The 19,737-nt window shown below is 35.3% G+C and overlaps 1 pseudogene; it reads left to right on the forward strand.

Annotated features, from left to right (window-relative positions):
* Positions 1-11,351: 11,351 nt before the first annotated feature.
* Positions 11,352-11,554, forward strand: LOC111725421 (annotated as a pseudogene).
* Positions 11,555-19,737: the final 8,183 nt, after the last annotated feature.

Raw genomic sequence — 19,737 nt, forward strand, 5'->3', positions numbered from 1 at the left:
GATGTTACCTAGAGGAGAAGTGTGGCGTGTATGTGTGTGTGTCTGTGTTTTGCATGCTCCTGTGTCGTGTGGTATGCTTGGGGAAGGTGAAGTCAGAAAGAATTAAGGGATCACCATGGATAGCTCATTGCCTTATTGCTAAAGGAGAATAAAGATCCCCCTTTCAGATACCTGCATATATATTTCTCTCGGCTTGACATTGAGAAAATTTGTGTGTATAGAGATAGAGAAATCATGAAAAAGCCTCGTCTATCAACAGTTTTTGCAGCTTTGTAAACACTCAAAATTTAATGCGAGCACTTTGTTGTTGTCACTTGCATTTCCTCACATCATTGGACAATTAGATTATTTGATGTGTTTTTAAAGTAATTATGAGCACAAAACTGTCCGCTGTTGATTATGACAAATGCCTGTCAAGCTGTGAACTATCTAAAAAGTGTTCAAAACTATTAAGAACCCTGATGATCTTTTTTTATAATTTATTTTACTCAAAGCAAAGACTGAGATGACAGAATTAAGTTTAAGGTTATTCTGTGACACTAAATTGCCCAGGAGCTATTGCTGGTGAAGGTCAAAGAGAAAGAAAAAAGAAAAAGAAAAAGAGAGAATAGGATCCTGCACTCACATTTTTAGACAAGTAAAAATAGAAAAAGATATATATATATATACACACACACACATATATGTGTGTGTACATATACATATATTCATTCATATTCATTCAAAACCTCACTGCGTAGTTATTCTGTCAGGCACTATACCATACACATCACACATCTCATGTTGACATTCCAAATTCCTCAGTGTTGGAGGGGGCCCAGTGAGAGATCCCCTTATGATTGACCTGGTTCCTTCCTGTAATGCTGAGTGAGTTCTCGCCTTACTTGTTCACAGTAGAGCTGGCTGTTTAAAAATGCTTGATACCATCTCCTCCTTCTCTTGCTTTGATCGCAAGCTTCCTGCAGCCTTCACCAACAGCAGATGGAAGCAGATGTCATGCTTCTTGTACTGCCTGAAGAACCATGAGACAAATAAACCCCTTTTCTTTATAAATCACCTAGTCTCAGGTATTCTTTACAGCAGTGCAAAAATAATTGGGACAATTGCTTACCAAGACTCCGAGAAGAATCAGTAACTTAACTTTGCTAACAAGATTTCAAAACATGATTGCAAAGACTGAAAAGTACAGAGTAAAATACAATATACTTTTTAAAAGCATAATCAGAGGGAAAGGGGCTCAACATAACCCATAGGAGAGGCAACTACTCAAATTTTAATTATTAGAGGAACATTCCCAAAAGAAGAATTAAATGAGTTGGGACTGTATAGAAAAGTTGGTCTGTGTAAAACAAAGAACAGAAGAACTATTACTTCCTGATAAAGGTATATCATATACACGTCTCAAAGAAATCACAGCCTCATGCAATCCATTAACTGAAAATTGTTCAGTATGCCACAACAGAAGAGTAAAGACAAATGCACTAAAAATTGGGATATGACAGTTTAGCAGGATCTTGGCAGATAGAGTTGGAGTTTTGAATCAGCAGGGAGCCAATGAACACTTTTTAATTAGGGGGGTGATATGATAGGATGTATACTTTAAAAAGAAAAAAGAGAGAGAGAAAGGAAAAAGTCTCTTCCAGACATGGAGACAACTGAAATGAAGTAAGACTAAAAAAGGGAAGACCAGATTTAGGAAAGAGGGAATCAGAACAAATTCAAGAATTACACTACCATTTCCTACTAGGATGACTCAGAGTTTACTGGTTCAAAGCACTAAGATTGAAGCCCTACTAAGAAGCTATCTATTATTTATATGAGCAGGTGGAGTTCAGTTTTGATCAAATTGGATTTGAGAATTCCTGCAGCATGGGCTCATGGGAGGGAGTGGGAAGGCATCAGTGTGGAAAATATCACAGGAGAGATTAACATCAGGAGAGATTAAGAGGAATGACCAGTTGCTAATGAGACCCTGGATTTTTAAACTTGCAATATTTTATTTATTTATTCTCATTATTTATTTATTTATTTATTTATTTTTTGCAGTTTTTGTCCGGGGCTGGGTTTAAAGCCACCACCTCTGGCATATGGGGCCAGCGCCCTACTCCTTTGAGCCTCAGACACTGTCCTTAAATTTGCAATGTTGTGGGTGAGAGGAGAGGTGGGAAAACATTCATGGCAATTTCCCTTCAGGGTATGGGCAGAGATGACCAGAAAGAAGGTAGGCATTCTCTCGAACTTCTCAGTTTCTTAATCATCTGATCGGGGTGCCTGAGATTGTTCACTGCGTTCATTTGCTTCTGATTTGGAAGACGAGGCTGTTTATTTGCTTCTAACCTAAAAGACCACGATTGTCAATTATTTAATGTACAGTGATATCAGGCATCTTACCCAAATGATCTTGAATTTCTGTTCCCTTTTTGATTATAATGTGTTTATAATCAAAACACAAGAGCCAGAATTCACCTCTCCCAGACCCTACTTTGCATACCACCTAGAAAGCCAGGAATGCCTGTGAATTGGCCCTCCTAGAGTAAGGACTGACAGACAAGAACAAGAAAGCAACAGATTCCTTGGCAGCGGTACTGACCACTCTGTGCCATACTTAGACTTGAGATGTGGCTGTCATCCTGAGACCCACGCCTGAGATCACACCCTCGCTTGGCTTGCTCTCCACTGTTCTATTTTTTTTTTTTTTTGACTCCTCTTTTATTTATCCCAGGGAAAAATGCTCTTAATAAGTCCCTTACTTACAAACCGTCATCTGAGACTCCAAGTCTAGGGATCCTGTCTCAACATGTACTGTTTTCATATTTATCTTACCAATTCCTAGCTCCTTTTATGGATCTGTTCACAGGAACCATTGAAACGTCTGGAGCTCTATCCTAGCATATAAATCTGACATGAAATGCTGGATGTTTTCCAAGATCCTCCCATTTCTAGTCTATGGATAATGTACATGACACAAATACTCTAAGTTTGCATATCCATGCACATACGTGTGTATATATGTGTGTGTTTGTGTATGTTTAATAGCACAATTAATCTATTCTATTTGTCAGAATACTTTCAATTCCAACTGACAGAATTCTAAATGAAACCAATATTTAAAAAAAGGTAATTATTATCACATATATTTAACATGCACAAAGAGTGAGTCTGACACTGAGCATTGCAAATTTGGGCTTTCAGTGATGTCATTAGAAATCAATCTACTTCTCGTATGCCTTGCATGTGTTTGCTTCAGTTGCCTCTATTCTTAGAGGCTTTTCCAATGAGCAGTCACAGTAGCTGCTGGAAGCATTAAGCCTGTAGTGACCTCATAAAGCTGGGTCCTATGGTTGCTATTTAAAAAATGCGCTTCCTTTTATGCTTCTTTTTTGATGACCTATTTTTTTCTAATCTTTGTCTCCAGAAGCTTTTAGGATTTTCTCTCTATCCCTGCTGCTCTGCAATTTCACAGTAATTTGTCTTGTTATGGGTCTTTTAAAATTTATTTTTCTGGACTCTCTGTGAGCTCTTTAGTCTGGAAACTTACATTAGCCAGGTTTGGGAATCATTTTCACATTATTGCACTAGTAAGACCCTCCCTTCCGTTTTCTCCTTCCCTTTTCTTGATATCCTAACCCGTATAGACAAACATAGTGACCAGCACATATTCTTATTTCCATTTGCATCTCGCTTTTATTTTTCTATTTTCTGATTGATAGTTTCACATTTATATTTCCCTCAAATTAATTAATCCTATTTCAAAATCATGTTTTCTTCTTATGATCTTAAATCTTCTTTTCTAAAATAATGTTATTATTATTATTATTATTTTTTGCTGAACATAGTATCTTTCATTTGAATGATTTTTAAAACTTTTTTCTTATTCTTGAATTTTTCTCTCTTTCTTCAAATTCTTTCTTGTTTCAAATTGTTCAGTTTTCCCTGGCTTAAATCTTTGATGGTAGGAACTTTCCTTAAATCCCTGGTGATTCTTATGTGTCCTGTCACATTTAAGTGTGAAGCTTCAAGAAATTTACCAAAAAAAATCGGTGTACGTGGTCAGAACTTGTTGATGGATGAGCATGGTTATTTGTTGATCAGATAGAGGCCCAGCTATTTCACTGGGAAGTTGTGAACCGTCAGTATCCATAGGTCTCTGCTTTTCCAGTTAGCATGTTTCCCAGTCTGAGAGTCCTCAATCATTTACCTGAAGATAAGCCTGTTAGCTTTTGTTCTGGAAGACTATGTGGAAAAGAAGCCAGTGGGACTTTAGCATGAAGACATTCACTTGATAGCCCTCTACTGCTTGTATTTGGTGTCCCCGACATAGGCAACTCTCTTTGAACACTCTGAAACTCGCCTTTCATGAATTATAAAAGATGTATGATATATCTGCTGCAGGACAAGTGGCCCCAAAATGTGATTTAAAATGCAGATAATCATTTATTATTTCTCATAGTTTTAAGGATCTCAAATTCAGGGGGAGCTGGACCCAGTACCTCTGCCTCAGGGTCTTTCTATGAGGTTGTAGTCAGACATCAGCCAGCCCTTTGGTCATCCAGAGACTTCATAGCAGCTGGAGGATCTGTTTTCCAAGGTTCTGATTCACCAATTAGAACTGGCTGTTAGTGAAAATTCTGTTTCTCTCCAACAAGGGTCTCTCCAAAAGATGCTGGGGTGTCCTCAGAGTAGAGTAGTCGGATCCCCATAGGGAAAGTGATCAGAGAAGCCAAGTGAAAGCTGAAATGCCTTTTATGATCTAGCTTCAGAATTTATGCACTGTTACTTCCACGGGTTTCTCCTGGTCACGTTTGTCAGCCCTGATTCATAGGGAAGGAACCGCCCAAAAGCAAGAGCTCCAGAGGGTGAGGCTCACTGGGGGCCACCTAGAAGCATGTCCACCACCAGGTGTTGTGTTACCAGTAACTTGTTCCTTATTGTTAAACATAGACATAAATGTGGGTGTCTTTTCAAAAATTTTACGTATACATGTAATAAGATATTTACAATGTAGATCTATACATATACCCATACCCAATAGGTATCATAGGGATTTGGGGCTCAAATATGGTAAGATCAGTGCTCCACCTACATTTCTCTGAATCTTGTCTAATTTGTCTTCCTTTGGATGTTGACTGCAAATGAATGCTGACTTCTTTCATAATTAATAAATGGCTAAAATCATACATTAGTTACAGTCAGTGCATTCTTTTTCTATGATGGTATTGTTTCTTTCCCATCTTCCATATATACATATATATATATATATATGTATATGAATGTTTTTATAAAGTCACATGTCACTTAACAATGGGGAGACATTCTGAGAAAAGTGTTTCTAAGCAATCTCACTCGTGTGCTAATAACACAGCGTGTACACAAACTGTGCACTGTAGCCCACTACACACACACCTATGCTGTATGGTACAACCTATGGCTCCTAGGCTATGAACCTGTACAGCCTCACTGTGCTGAATACTGTAAGCAATTGTAACACAATGGTGAGTATTTATGTATCTAAACATATCTAAATATAGAATAAGTAAAAATACGATAAAAAGGATAAAAAATGGAACCTGTGTAGGGCACCTCCCATGGAGATTGCAGAACTGAAAGCTTTTCAGGGAGAGTCAGTGGGTTGGGTAGTAAGTGAGTGTGAAAATCCGGGTGTACTACTGTAAACTTTATAGACACTGTACAGTTAGGCTACATTAGACTTATTTATCTTTTTGACTTTTGCAAAACTGCCTATCTTAAAATACTTTGGATGGCTATACAAAAATATTTTCTTTATATCCTTGCCCTATAAATTTTTCCTATTATACTTTTGAAATTTTTTAGTTAAAATGGAAATATAAAAAAACACATGGGCCCAGGCCTGCATAGGGTAAGAATCACCAATATTATTGTCTTAAACCTCCATACTTTGTTCTACTGGAAAGTCTTAAGGGTCAGTAACACACACGGAACTGTCATCTCCTATGGTAAGAATGCATTTGTTTGGAATGCTTCCTGAAAGACCTGTTTGAGACTATTTCAGTGTTGGAATTTTGGTGTTTAGCCTGTAGAAGAGTACATTATAACATAATAATGAAAAGAATAGTATAGAAAATACCTAAATCAGTAAAATAGTTGGTTCTTTTTATTTTGAAGTATGGTATACTGAACATCATTTTATTGCTATACTGTTATAGGAATGCAGTATGGTAGGTTTTTAATTTATACCAGCATCACCACAACACATTCCTAGCACTATGACCTTACGAGGCTACATCACCAAGCAATAGGGATTTTTCAGCTCTCTTATAATCCTAAAGGACTGCCCTATACATGGCCCATCACTGATTGAAACATCATTATGTGGGGCATGATTACATATATGCATGCACAGACACACACACAAACACACATACATACATATATGTCAGGTCTATATAGTCTTTTTGATATCTATGTTTAAATGTAATACACATCAGTAATAACTCTTGGATGTATTACCACTCAAATGGCTCATCATCGGTAACTGGGCACTCTTTCAGTTGGCTTCTTCATCCTTTTCATATGTTCCTATTTTTAATTTTTTTTTTTGGCAATTTCTTAATTTCTAGCAATCAAAGCACTCATGGCCCTCTTATTCCCTGCCCTGGATCTAAAATCAGCCATCCTTCAAGAAACTCTTGGTCAATTAGCCAGTTATATCAGATATCAAAATGTGGGAGCCGTGTGTGTTCATTGCCAGCAGAGCATCTATCATTGCCTCTGGGCCTGCTTCACAGGCAGAACTGGGAAATGTATGTGTGCATACCAACCTATTCTGATACATATATCCATAATTATTTTTGTACCAATCCATCCATGATTAAGATAAACATGAACTTAAAGTAATGCCTGCAACTCTAATCCCATACAACACGGATCATTCTAGAATTTTCCAGGTCATTCATTTTATGGTAGTGAATCTAAATATACATCCCAGACTCAAGATCTCTCTTTGATAAAGTCATACACGTTAACAGAGAGTTTTGTCTGAAGAACTCCAAGATCGACCTTCAGGGAAGGCGCATTTTGTATCATGTTTGTTTGCTTGCTTACTGCTGTTTTAGTTTCAATTTCCTTGTAGAAGAGGCTTTCTTTAGTTCAGCTGTCTCTTCAGAAATTGTTTTGCATATGATCAGAGTGAATGATTTATTTTTACTGAAGTTCAGTTTCTCAATATCAAAACAGAGTTATTAAAATTAACATGCCCTATTACATTCTATATGCTTTAATATCAGTGGTACTAAGTAGATCAAGATTATTAATATTTTATGGGTTGATACTTCAAGTCTCAGATTGTATTAGAGCTGTTCAAAATTAGCATGTCTTGTACAATTTACCTTTTCCAGCATTAACTACTTTAAAATTCAAGTCTACACACAACATTTTGGAAGTAATATTTAAATTCAATATCTATGCATGTTCCTTTGCAAAAATGACTTAAGCTTAAAGCCTGCATTGTAGTAAGTAGAAGGAGCAGCTGCTTTAACTACAAAGATCTCACTGGAGGAGAGACATAAAGAAAAACTATTATCATCCTTACACCTATGCTCTACTGAATTTAATCTGAAAATGATCATAAAATATTTTAGATTTCAAATGTCAGAATATATTGATAAAATATCAAGATTTAAAATTGTGCCAAAATGTTTGAAAAGGCACAAAATGTACCATTTAAATTTTAGCCTAAGATTATATAATTGCTGAATATTTTTATGATATTTTCCCTATAGAGTGTCTAGTACAATAATAATAATGTCCAAATAACCTCACCTACTAAAGGAGAAACAAAGGCCTAGTAAGATTGAGAGAAAATAAGAAAGCTTACAGTTTCAGACCAAACTAAAGTCTCCTTTCATCCAGTTTACCTAATGTGTAAAATAGAAAAAAATACACCATTTCATTAGGCCTATTTTCCTTATCTGTAAATTTATTAATAATTGCGTATGTTTCATGATATTATTATTATTAGAATTAAAAAAGAAAATATATATAAACCACCTTGGTTTCTGAAAGGCATGAAGATTGCTCCTGTTAAAAAAAAATGGTTCTATCAACCCATGAATGGATCAACAAACTGTGGTATATGTATACCATGGAATATTATTCAGCCATTAAAAAAGATGGAGACTTTACACCTTTTACATTTACCTGGATGGAGTTGAAATACATTCTTCTTAGTAAAGTATATCAAGAATGGAAAAGTAAATATTCAATGTACTCCATGCTAATATGAAATCAATATATAAACAACTACATGTTCATAAGAACAATAAAACACTAATATAGTCCAGTTCAGGGGTAGAGGGAAGTGGGATGGGGGAGGACATAGGGCAGAAGGAGGGAGGGCATGAGGCAGGATCTCACCTAATATGTACATTGTGAGAGTGGATAACACGTCACCTGGGTGAGGGGCTCTTCTACAAAAATAGAACTTTACCCAGAAAGAGAGAATAATGTAACCTAAGTAATGTACCCTCATATTAATTTGAATAAAGTTAAAAAATAAAAATAGAATTAGCACAGAAAAAAAAAATAAAAGCAAAAAAATTATTTCTCTCTCCCTTCTCCACGTACCCATGAACAAGGGGTAGATAAAACCCTTAATTGTCCATCTTTTCTTCTAATATTAGGAAGAGCTGTAGATATTTCACAAAATGCACAAAGAACTGTATTCATATCCTATATTATTTTACCAGAATATTTAATTGTTGATTTACCTGTGAAGTGGCTCAGAAAAGGAAGTTACTCAGCGCAGTTTCAGGGCTCCAGGTTATTTTACATATATGTTTGTGGGTCTGTGTGTGTAATTTCAGAATATTTTCTGATATTTAATAAAATTCTGTTATTAACCCTCAAATTCACTGAAAATAAAGATACCATACACTAAACTTACAAGCATTTTATTTATAAACATATCAGAACACATTATTCTCAGAAGTAGGCAATTATTTGTAGTAGAACTAGCTATAATTTCTTTATACCCACATTATCTACTGTGGGTAGCTAATATTCAAGGTTTTAATTTTTAGAAATTTAAGGCTTGTTAATTATATACAAAGTGAGGTTTAACTAAATCCTCTTAAATGTATATATTTATTGTATTATAGTCACAATGATACACATTTTCATTTGTTTCTATGAAGATTTTACCCACAAATATCTTTACATTAAAATGAGATTCTCATTCACAGCTTAATTGATGATGTACCTTAGTTATGTTTAAAATCACTTGTTTTAGAAATTATGTGTGTGTGTGTGTTTAAAAGTAGTACCATATACATTAAAATTTATTCATTTTATTGATTTTTGGAAGATCCATATGCCAAATGTTTGCAGGTACAAGTAGTTAAAAGACCACAATTTCAAGAATTGAGCATAGGCAGTTACTCACAACTGCAAATAATTATATAGCTACCTCTTCATTTATAGTAGATTTTAAAGAGCTAAAAGCTATTAGCAGAAGAATCTTGTGAAAATATTGTAGCAATATAAAAACATTTAAATATTTCTTAAGTTTTAAATACCATCTTTATATGTGTAAACTTAATTTTTGATAATAAAGTATATGCCTTTAAAAATACTACCATCGGCTTGGCACCTGTGGCTCAAGTGGCTAAGGCGCCAGCCACATACACCTAAGGTAGTGGGTTCGAATCCAGCCCGGGCCCACCAAACAATGATGGCTGCAACCAAAAAATAGCCGGGTGTTGTGGCAGGTGTCTGTGATCCCAGCTCCTTGGGAGGCTGAGGCAGGAGACTTGCTTGAGCCCAGGAGTTGGAGGTTGCTGTGAGCTGTGATGCCATAGCACTCTACCCAGGGGGATAGCTTGAGGCTCTGTCTCAAAAAAAAAAAAAAAAATACTACCATCATCTTTTATCTGATTGTTTTAACCCTGGTTTTATTCAACTATAGTTAAATATTTCCATTCTTACTCTCTTGGTAACATTGTTGTTCAGGGAGCTGTCTTTGGGGCCCACTATTTCCACTTTGAATGCTGGCTGGTTCATAGGACTTCTCTGCGATAATCAAAAACAGAACTTCCCACTTACTTTTTCCATACACCTAACCTTTTCAGCTCCCTGTTAAACTTCCCTTTACCATCTAAAAGAAAATCTGTTAACGGATGGGTAAAGGTGTGAACACCTAACGATTGTTGCCCAGTCATCCTTTCCCCTAGGGACTATCCTCACCAAATTATGTAAAACATTGCAGTTCAGAATCACATAATTTTAGTTTCATATTCCTTTACAAATCTCTTACATTATTTTCTATTTGATGAAATAAGTGTTGTTCTTAGAAAACTGGCTCAGCTCTGTTCTTTAGAGCTGAAAGTGAAAGTAGCCTTGCCCCTTTTGGGAAACTTGTCTGGGTTACCACGAATTTGTAACAAACCATCCCAATACTTAAAAACACTTCTTTCTATTTTCTCATTATTTTGTGGCTCAGTAATATAGACTGGACTCAGCCTGACACTTATTCTACTGATCACTCTTAGGATAACTTACCTAGCTTTGATTTCTAATGGTCTAAGTGAAAGGGAATGGATGACATGATATGACCTCACTCATCACTGGGGTTTGTCTCAGGAACTGCCTGAGCCATGTTCTATAGAGGGCCAGCACAGCTTCCCCACAGGTCGGTAAATGAGTCCCAGCCAGCAGATGAGGGATGAGCTCGGTGTATAGGTGTGTTTCTAGCTCCAGCTTGTATTATAGTTGACTATGTGCAATTAATCAGAGCACATCACAAAGCCAAGTATCCACATAAGGCATGGGTACAAGGAGCCATTATCTATTAGAGATCATTAGCTTATCGGTCTCCCTTATGCTTTCACATATTCATATGGTTAAGGCATTCATTTATTTTTTGCAGTTTTTGGCCAGGGCCTCAGTCACATACCAGGAGCTGACTGGTCTACGCACTGTAGAAGCTTGAGGATGAGCAGCAGCGGCGTGGGACTGATTACTGATGGTTTGCTTTGGACTTTTTCACCTTCCTTCTTTAATCTTAGGTGTAAGACATGATGAAGGTTGTGAAAAAATGTATCCAAAAGATAACCCAAACTAGACAAACTGTCAAAACTGTGTTATTGCTTTACTCTTATAATGAATGTACAGGAAAGCCTGAAGGTACTTGTATATAAAATAACACCCAATATCAGATATGCCTGCCGCCCAGTGGGCTAGCTGTTTGCTACTGAACCCCCAGATTAAACGAAATTTGCTATGTGGTATACTGATATCCCTAAAAAGATAATAGCTCGAGTTATAACAGAAGGAATACCTAAACAACTAAAAAAAATCATAATAACAATCTTGCAAAGACGATACTTGCACGGATCATTTCTATAGTTCGTTACTATTGAAGTCTCTCTGAACGTTCAGAGCACTGGAAACCACGAGGAGGAGGCGCGGCGTTCTCTCCGGAGCGTGAAGCCGCTCTCGGTGTTGCTTTCTGCAATTGCCATTCGTCATTGATGATGGTTCTTCTCTCTCTTTGGGGGAGTAAGAGGGGAGAACGCAGAAAAGAAAAAAAAACAAATTTGCAATATATATTTTTTATATTTTTAATAATATAATCCTTTTATGTTTTTAATAATAATTAGAAGTTTTCCATATAGAAATACTATATCTTTCTGAAGAATTATTTCTATGTATTTCATATTTTGTATTGTCACGTTAAGATTAATCCTCTAATTGTTAATAGTATACAATGGATATTTGTATATTGAACTTAAAAATAATAAAATAATGGGAAACATTAAAAATAATAATTGGCATACTCATTTCTTGCATATAAAGACTGTTAGCATGTATATCTCTGGTTTTTCCACATTTCCAAGGCCAATCAATAATTCTTCTAGTTTGCACAGATGTTTTCAAAAAGAATATTAGCATGTCCATGCTTAGTAATTCACATAATATATACACAATTATCTGTGCTGAGTTGAGCAGAGGGGGGAGTGAGAATTTTCTGTTTCTTTTAGGTGACTTTGGATTGCAGTATTTAAATATTGCTGTCATGATGTTCTGATCTCCTGAATTATTTCTAGTAATGTGTTTCTCTCCTTGTCAAACAATTGTGGCAATCTTCCTAAAGTTTATGCCATATAAATACATTTATCACTATTGTATCCTTCCCTTAAATATTTTTATAAGTCAGGTTACCAGTTGCATCATGTGTTAAAATGCTCAATTTAAAATTGTAACTATGTGAAACCTTTTTCATTCATGGTGAAAAAAAGCTCTTTAGCAGCTACACACAAACCGTTAGTGATATGAATACAGCTTTTTATAATAATGTTGATTAATCTATTGGATTCCAGAGTATAACAAGGAAGCACTTTGTAAATTAAATTAATTGTCTTTCACACATATAACAAGGTGTTGACAGAATAAGTGTTTTTTTCCAGTCTAAATTTTTCAATGTGGTATTTGCCAAAGTGCAAATGTTTGCAACTTAGAGCCCTGTGAAATATGTAAAACAATTCCAATCTTTTCCCAATTTGCAGAAGAAAAAAAAATGAGCTAGTCTAGTTCTCAAAGTATTTTTTATATGACTAGTTGTTTCAGTTAATTTTTCATGGAAAGAAGCTGCATTGCGAGCAGATGTTGTACAAGAGCAGAATGTCTTCAACAATACATTTTATACCACATTTAATGTTTTATTTCTGTATCATAGATGTGCAGAACAATTACATCAAATATCTTAAATTGTCTTGTTAGGAACTGAATGGATTACATGACTATAAACTAATTAATCTTTACAAAATACTTACAAAATCATGATGTAGCTTTTAAACAAGATTGGAAACAAATGTGTATAAATTTGATGTGAGGGAATATATGTTATGATGTCATATATGTTATAGATAACTTCTTCATAGTAAAACCAAAAAATAGCAATGACAGAAAAAAATTCAAGACCACTTATCAATGTACATTTCAAGTTTAATAGCGGCACAAGTTAAATTAATTGTCTATGACAAATTATACATTTCCCTATAAGAAAACCATTATATCCTGGGCAGAGGGCAAGAAGATTAACATGATGCTGTCTTAGTAAACTGAAATTCTACTCTGTAATTAAAGATTGGGAAAGTATTCAATATTTTGACTTAATAAAAAAAAAGAAAAGAGTTTAACTAACATATAATAGTTGTCAAAATAAATGAGCACTTAATAAAAAAAAGAAAAGCACTTAATAAAAAAAAAGAAAAGAGTTTAACTAACATATAATAGTTGTCAAAATAAATGCGCTCCCATAGTCAAAGCTATGGGTTTGAGTTTTTAATATAAAAACAATATGCATTTTTAGAATATGTATATAGAAATAAAATTGTGGCATTTTGGAGAAAAATGCTTTTCTTTTGCAATGAGTTAGACTTACCAAAAACCTATTGTAGCCTAATTTTTTGTGGTAGGGAGAATACTTTATATCCATTCTCTCTCAATTTTCAAGTGTACAATATATTGCTATTAAGTGTAATAACCATAATGTACTATTGAGCTTTTGACTTTATTCCTCCATGTCTACCTGAAACACTGAAATTTTGTGTCCTTTGGCCAACATCTCCCCAATCCCTTCCATCGCTAGCCTTAGCTAACCACTCATAAACGTATGTTAGAGCCAGTTTTGAAAACTTTCTCTTTGGTGTTTGTCATTCTCATTAAAGCAGAGCTAATTTCCTTATCCACTCTCTATTTTCCTAACTCATACTTAAACTAAAACTCACAACTTGGAGTGTTCATAGTTGAATGGGCTTAACCCATGAGGTTATATGTAGCTGAGTGTTATGATCTTTAAAGTGCCTTCCGATGTTACAATATGAGGAACTAATAGGACTTTGAAATAAGAGACTTACAGTAATTAATCTCAGCTTATAGATGGAAACAGACGAAAGTAAGCTTGATTAGGAGTTAGGATTTGAATCCAAGAGCTGAATTTCAGGGCCTATGCAGAAAACAGCAATCTCGGGGTCTTGCTCCCAATCTGACCTACCACTTTTTTAATATTTTTCTTTTTAACAAGCAAAAACTATCATCATCCTTTTTCTACCATCATATTATACATTTAAAAACAAAAATTGTCAGTTAGTTACCGCCATTGTCTCATTTCCTTTGATGGCAGGCAAACGAACATTGCTCTCAAATCTTCCACTGCGGGCACCACAATGGACCAGACATCCTTGCTACTGCCGTCTGAAACCCATAACGGTTTGCACTGAGGCCATTGTTCTCAGGGTTGGCTCCCAACCAATGACTGAGCTTAGTAAGGACTCAAAGGCAGGCTAGTTTCTGGAAGAGTTGGACTCTACCAATGGATAGATTTGGTTCAAGTATTCCAAACTAACTTTAGGAAAATTCTTTAGGATCACAGTCCAGTCTAAGGCTCTTTTATTCACCATTCCTTTCTTTTCTCTTTTCTTCACAAGGATAAGACCTGTGCTGTGCTTTGACAGCTCCTTAGGCTCTTTCAGTTCCCTCCCTGCTTTTCCTGTAGATGTTTTACTGATAAATTTGTCAGATATTTAATTCCATGTAAGTGACTACTTCTTTAGGAGCTTAGGTTATGTGCATTTTAGTTTCACTAGGCAGAATCCCATACTAGTTGTAAGGTAGGGAAATGTGCATTTCTTACAGAAGCCATTCTCTGCTTTCCAGTAATACTTCCAGCTATGGATCCATTTCAGAGACATATGGAGACCTATAATCAAATCTCTAAGGAAAACCTGTAGTTTAGAAATGACTCACATTTTGTTCTTAACAAATATTATTTTTTTCTTAGAAATAGAATTAGCCCTAAGTCTTGAATAAAGTTTACAGTTAAAAAAATAAATTGGATTTTATCAAAGAAACACATTGTCTTTACAATATAATTGAGTGATTTAATTTAGACTAGTATTGATTACTTTTACCTGAGGAGGGTGCCCTATGCTTCCCTTATATTTAAGTACGTAAAATCAACAAGCATTTAAGGTAGACATGCTGTACAGAAGGAAACACATGAGACATCAGAATACAAAGATGAAAAAAAGAAAAATGAGTAAGAAATGTTTCAAGTATTCATAGAATTTCCTATATAGCAAATTAGGTAAATGTGGATGTAACTAATAATGATCTAAGTTAGTTAGCATAGTGGTGATGGAGAAAGGGAAGTAAGAGATAGGGAAAGTTTAAGACAATTGTGAATATGAAGATGATGTTGTTTCCAGGAATCTGTGAGTGTGCTGAAAGATTAGTCTTCTAATTTTCTGCGGAAAGCTTTTAATGGCATGACATTTTAAAAGTTAGAGTTGGTTAAGTCGGAGGGAGAGCTTTAGAAAGCATACCTGTTCAATATCATGATATATTTATTTCCTCAATTAAGGGCCTTAATTAAGGAAGCTATGACAAATAGGCGGACGGTCAGAAAATTAATCCTGAACTGAATATTTATGGTCGCAAAAGTCTCCCAAATGAATTGTCTGGGGATGTGCTAATGTTCATTCTTCCTCAAGAGACTAGGATAATTTTTAAAATATTGTTGCACTCCTAGCCTGATTCTTCTCTTAGAATGCAAAGGGAAGGCTATTTTAAGAAACTGTGGGAGGCCACAATTACAGTACTTATGTTTATTGTCACTAATTTTTCTTTTCATAAGTCTTTATCTCATTGTTAATGCAAAGGAACATGGTAGAAATATTAGAATACAGTGGCCAAAAAAATGCATTTCATCCACACCCCCACTTCCAAAAGTTCTGTCTCACTCCACTCACACACAGCACAGAAACTTAGCTGTGCCTCTTCATGGACTCAGTATATATCTGCTGGTATTAATTTTCTTACATAAAAATGTATAGTAAAAAATGGATTCCCAAAGAATAACATGTAGATACTTATTCTTGTTGAGATAGGGCTTGTTGTCCAAATATAATTACACTCATCTAACTCAATTTTTCCATGTTCTTCTACATATGAATTACAAAATATTAAATGCAGCTAATAGAGAAAATTTGACATTATAAACGCATTTATCTTCTATTATAAATGCATTTATGGTCTTAAGGTCTCGAACCAACACTCACATTTATAGAAATCTAGTTTAGCACCATTGTATCAGAACTTGTGATATGCTGGCTGCTATGGTTTTGATATTTGTCTCCTCCAAACTTCATATTGATATTTCATCCCCAATGTGGCAGTGTTGGGAGGTGGCGCCGGGGGGAGGTGTTTGGGTTATGAGGGTTGAACCCTTACAAGTAGATCTACTACATAGCCACATAGGAGAAAGACTCAAATCAATTCAAGGTTGGGGGCAGGGTTATACTGTACACAGTGTAACCTTGTTCTTTGTACCCTCAATGAACCTGAAACAATTAAAACAAACAAACAAACAAACTAAGGAGTCTCAGGTATTCCTTTATAGCAACCCTAAACAGACTAAGATACTGGGCTATTCAGTCATCTCCTCTTGTTTGTACAGAAGCTTTCTTCTCTCAGTATAGTGATTTACTCTGTGTGTTATAAGCTTATGTGTGAATTTTCCATTTTTCTATACTATGATTAAAATTATTCATATGAAAAAGGTAGAAAGTGAATCAGAAGGCCTCTTTTCTTTATTCTTTTCAATATGAACCTCCACAATGTCCAATTCCTAAAATCCCCATGAAAGCTTTCTTTTTTAATTCTCTAACAAGATATCAAACAGCAAAATCCAAAGGTATTATAGTAGATACATAAAGTGAGTTTAAAGAAAATCTACTGCTAAAATAAAATGCCATGTTCTTAAGGAGGAAAACTCTTCTGAAAAATGAGAACACAACACATGACTTTTTTGTTAATGTTTGAAATAACGAGGGTGCTGCCCAGCCCCCTTTCACCTCACCCTGGATTTCTAGTGCTGGTTTAGGACCTAGCCCAAGCTTCGGAAGGTATGGGGAGTTCACTTTGATAAACACAAATCTGACAGCGTTACTTAATGGTGCTCTGATTTCACATAGTCTTCAGAAAACAAAATGCATTTACTCCATTGCACAACCCAAATCACTGTGATTCCTAGAGCAATTCCAGGCAGCAAAACAAGCTTCTTAGTCATTACCAAATTGGTCAAAAATTTAATATTATCTCTTTTCATTTGTTCACTATTAATGTGAAAACTTCCTGTTTAAACTTATGTACTTAGTACAGGCATTTCTCTCCGTATCTTTTCAGCTTCCCAGTATAACAATGATCTTTCTCTATTTCACATTGTCATACGTTTGAGTCTCTATTTTTCCATTTTATCTTTCCATAATGTTTTTTTTCCTTTCCTACCATTTCCTCAACTCATATTGCTCCACTCTTCTCACTTTCTTTCTTTGTTTCCATTTTCTTAGTTATTCTGTTTTTCTTCTCTAATTCCTCATTCTTACTCAGATTTTCTCTTTATCCCACCACCCAAAATTCCCATTTTTTCTCTATTCCCATCTTACATATTTCTAGTGGCAACACGATTTCTCCTTTATCAAAGTCTAAGTACTACATTAAAACTCTATTACTGGTAATAGCGCTAATGTGAAAATACAGATTACCTATAATTTATGACAAAGTAATTCTATGTCTTAGTCACTGTAATGAGTCGCCAATTTAATTTAAATATATTAGATATTCACCGAATGGATACTGAGCTCTTTTTATACATTTAGTGCAGAACTGATCATTACTGAATACCTAAAAGCTATTCTACAAGACTTCTCACCCTGATACAAAAACTTAGGGTCTTAAACGACCAACAGAAAAAATTAATAATAGCAAACACTTCATACCAGATATTATATTATTGCCTTTTTTTTTCATTCTTAGGAATAAATTTATTTGTTTCAACTATTAAAGTGGTATTAAGAATCTTATAAAGAGATTATGAGATCTGGTAATAAAGTAAGTTTAATAGGCAGTTCCTGAATCACCTGTGTAACACTCATTTATGCCCTTGAGATATTCGTTCATTTGTTAATGCTTAGCACTTGCTAAATGACAAAACTCCATAAGGCACTCGGGATGCCATGATTAATAAGACATCATTGCTTCTTCTGGAAGGCTTTATAATCTATCTAAGGAAGATAGACAAGTGAGCAGATAATTATAACACAGTGTAATGCAGTAATGAGAAGCCACAGGGCTATAGGAGCACATAAAAAGTTCTTCTAACCTATAGTGTTAGGAGTTCAGGGAAAACTTCCAGAAAAAAATATCTTTCATTGATTTTTGAAGGCTGTTATGCAGTTAATAAATTGAGGAGATGAAATGAGGTGCAGATGTATGTGGGGGGGTCACAAAGAACTCTCGAGGGGAAAAAAATTAACATTTCCAAAAGCTTAGAAGTAAGGGAAATTCTAGAAGTATTTATAACAAAAATAGTTCAGTAAGTCTGAGACATGAGTTATGGAATGTATGAGTAGGAGAGGGAGAAAAATAGTAATGAGACAGAAAGCTATAAATGTAACCAGAAACCAGATATTAAAGGGCCCTGTATGTCATAGTGAGGAGTTTAAAAATCATCCTAAAATTCATCAAAGCCACGATGGGATTCCTAAGCAAAGGCATTCCCTGACCATATTTGAGATTTTAAAAGTAAAATAATGTGAAGAATGGATTGGAGAAACAAGATTTCAGGGACAGAGACCAGCAGGAGGATGCTGCAAGCCGTTGAATGGTAACGTTGACATTCAGCTGTTGAATGACTCACCTAGTACAGGGCACGGTCAAGCACGATGATTACCTATGTTAACGACCATTGATGGAATTAAGACAGATTTTGAAAGGAAGAAGAAGAGAGGGGATATGGTCAATTGCCTGGATGTAAGAATTAGGCTAAGCAAGAGTCAAAGATAACCGATGGGCCTCTGATATAGGCAACTGGGCATATCACAGTGTCAATCATGATATGAACAAACTGTATTGCCTTGGTAGGTGGGGTTGATATGCAGTGGGAATTCTTTCATTTTGTTACTTTAAGGAACCCTTAGGTCTTAGATGCGGAAACATCCAACAGAGAATGTATGAGAGGAGCAGGATATTTCACTTGTGTTGCATTATCCTTTCATATTCCTCTCACACCTTCCAAGGCAAACTAATTCCCTTGATTCAGAAAAAATATCTCGGAGTATAAGGCAACACGGAGAGATTATGCTTAGGTTAAGATGAGGCTTGGTAGATGCAGGTGGATGGACAGAATTATCCTCAAGTATTCAAAAGTCAGTTGATCCTAGATTTTGGTGCAAGTCTGTCTTCTGGAATTACTCTCAGAGCAGCCAGGATATTGTCAATAATATTACATGTTCTGAGGAAGCTAAAATTAGTTACCCTCTGTCACTTTCAGTAAAATTTTCATTACTCACGAGTGGTAGATAAGTCATTGAACTTCCTGGTTCAAAGAACTATTTGGGGTTGGAAAATATGGGCATTAACAACTAGGGTCTAGGGGTCCTTCATCTGTTTCTAAATAGACATCTCATATTCTTGTGAGTCCTCAGAAAGGTGATCCTTGCTCTCCAAACTCCAACCCTTCACATACATGGCAAAAAAATACTCTAAGACTTATGTGGGATCTTGAGTTTGATTTAAATTGCTTTTTTAAAAACATGAAGCACTCTGATTTGCATCATCCTCCCAAACGTAGACTAAGATTTAATATGAGTGTGAATGTCAAAGGATTCGTACTAAAATGTACAAATAATTTGAGTAAAA

This window comes from Otolemur garnettii, unplaced genomic scaffold, assembly GCF_000181295.1.
Source record: "Otolemur garnettii isolate 467f Iridium unplaced genomic scaffold, OtoGar3 scaffold00040, whole genome shotgun sequence".
NCBI classification, from domain to species: domain Eukaryota; kingdom Metazoa; phylum Chordata; class Mammalia; order Primates; family Galagidae; genus Otolemur; species Otolemur garnettii.